The following is a 2,681-nucleotide window of genomic DNA, read 5'->3' as shown; positions in this document are numbered from 1 at the left end:
ATGCCATCGTATCACTTGCAGCTCCTAAGTTGATCTATCTTTCACAATTGTTGGTTGATATTGGCCATTCTCCTCTTTCTTGCACACCCTTGCGGTGTGATAACCGGAGTGCCATTAGTCTTGCAAAAGACTATGTTCAACATAACAAGTCAAAGCATATTGTTTTGCATTATCATTATACTTGGTATGAAGTACACAAAGATGGTATCATGATTGAACATTTTCTAAGTGACCAGATGATTGCAAACATTCTTACTAAAGGCCTCAACGAGTCACGCTTCATCCTCTTGCATTCGGAGCTTGGAGTTGCTTCGGCCTCACTCTTTCTAGATTATCCTCTTTGATATTATGCTAGCTTTGTACATATGACATTGTAATCATATAGGTACTGTGCATTGTGAACACTTGTACATTGTGACCTCTTGGACACTTGTATATTTATACATAGATATACAATGCACTTTCATATCAATATTGTTGGTTCATATTTTCATATTTGTATAGGGGCTGGGGTTTATTCCTTGAACTACCCAATGGTTTTTTCATCCAAAGCTAGAGATCTTTGTTTGAGTGGGGTTGTTGGAGTAATATATGGCTCACTCTACTCAACTTGGTTTCACCTATTTATATATATCTTGTCCTCAATATGAATGAGTCTTTTGGAGCATTCATGGTGTGTCTCTTGTCTCCTCTCTCTCTCTCTCTCTCTCTACATCTCAACAAGTTAATATAGCTCCAACATGGATGAGTGAATGAGAGGTTCTTATCTTCAATTTTGCACTTGTAAGAGTCTATGGAAGTTCTGAGGTTTCCATGGATGTGTTTGTGCAGTGAGGAATTGAGGGAAGAAGGTACGGCTTTTTGCAAGACTATGTGATGTTGTATCTATTGAGAAGACAGAGAAAGAGAAGAACAGAGAGATGACACACATGGAGTGCATCCCTAAAGTGTTTAGAATACGCACACAGAATGGTGAAAACAAAGGATCGTGAAATGTGATGGTGAATTGTGATGGCAATGTCAAACATAACTATAAGAGAAAATGAAAGGCAATCTGACTACAAGGGAAGTTACTGTTAGTAAACCTGTCCCATCCATGTCCGTGCGAGGAAAGAACATGAGAGATGATTATGTACGAGAGCGACGGGAGAACCTAAACCTTCTTCCTTCTATATTACTCCATGCAGGTTGATACTCTCGTTCAGCACAACAAAACCCTGGCTAGCTCATTTTTCGGATTGAGTATCTTGCTAAATATTTAGCGGCACCCAAGATGGAGCCCTACAATCAAGAGCACTTCAAGGAAGAGTATGCTAGTGATATGAGGAACACAGAACCCATCTCGCTTGCTCGACAAGGGCATCTGACAAAGCGAGCAGTTCTTGATTTCCTTGCAGTTCCCGCAAGGATACTAGTGGGGAGATCTTGAAGCCAACACAACCATCATCTTGCACACCATCATCCTCTACAAGATGTTTGGCATCGATGATTGAAAGCCCGTGCAAAAAATGTAAAACTACCTTAAGCTGCGGCGGTAGTGTGATCATGGTGGGTTGGTGCTTTACTATGGAGATGGAGGTCATCTCGGTGTCACTTTAGAAGCCTATGTAGCATTGTATCTTCTCCATGTCCCAAAAACAGATCTCATTCTTCAAAAAGCTTACACGTACATCATCAGACGAGGAGGTATCTTTAAAGTCCACATCTTCACCAAGATTTTTCTAGCTCTAATAAGTATCTATGATTGGAAAGGCATTCCTTCTCTACCCCCATGGGTTGTGCTCTTCCCTGGATGTTTCCCTTCAATGCATAAACATACATCCTATGTCGATGCTGAAACTATGGGGATGTCAAGGGCTCGCTCCAAAACTTGTATCATCGAAAGGATCTCCACATTTGAGAATCCCCCAGCTCAATAAAACCTTACCAACGACCCTCAACAATAGGCTTTGCATATTTCCATCACAATACATAAACCGCATAAGATCTTACATCAACCACTGAAACCCTTTTCTATAACTGCTACGGGAGTTTGTCTGATTTAACAGGCCCTCAAGAACTTACATCAAATATGCATGTGACAAAGATTGCAGAAAGAGTCTGCAACGAAAACCTATAATGCAGAAGAACCGACGAAGGTAGACCACCTTGCTGTCTGAACTAAATATCTCTCAAACTGTGGAAAATTTGCAGAAACTTCCTTCTTCAAAGTTGTAGACCATGTAAAAATTGTCGGGGATGGTGGGAATGGACATGAAATAAGCTATAAAAATCTGCAGCTTGTACTTCACGACCTACAGGGAGTTTGAGTGATGTATCTCAAAACTGGTGAAGATTTTGAGAAAACTTTCTTCTGCAAAGTTGAAGAGGACAAAAAATCGGTTAGGTAAATTGAGGAACGGCATAAAGATTTTTTGGTAGGCAAAAACAAATCGGCAAAAACGTACTGCAGTTTTTGTTGCTTCTCCACTTGCGTCCCTACTGAGCTCCAATGGTGCTCCCAATCCCTGAGCTCTGATACCAGTTGAAGTGCATGTGCGAAGCGTGTGTGTGTGTGTGTGTATGTGCAACAATGGAGAAGAGAGAAGAAGAAGAGAGACAAAAGTTTGGGTGGACTCCAAACACAATAGTGTTAGGGTTATGAGCCCTTACTCTCTTATGTAGAATGAATGGTCAGTGTT

At 40.8% G+C, this 2,681-nt stretch overlaps 1 pseudogene; it reads left to right on the top strand.

Annotated features, from left to right (window-relative positions):
- The first annotated feature begins 1,321 nt into the window (after nt 1–1,321).
- Nucleotides 1,322–2,119, top strand: LOC147456722 (dammaradiene synthase pseudogene; annotated as a pseudogene).
- Nucleotides 2,120–2,681: the final 562 nt, after the last annotated feature.

Source organism: Adiantum capillus-veneris, chromosome 6 (assembly GCF_014529385.1).
Source record: "Adiantum capillus-veneris isolate H3 chromosome 6, ASM1452938v2, whole genome shotgun sequence".
Lineage (NCBI taxonomy): Eukaryota > Viridiplantae > Streptophyta > Polypodiopsida > Polypodiales > Pteridaceae > Adiantum > Adiantum capillus-veneris.
The sequence above is the reverse complement of the archived record's forward strand: the minus strand, read 5'-3'. Positions and strand labels throughout refer to the sequence as shown.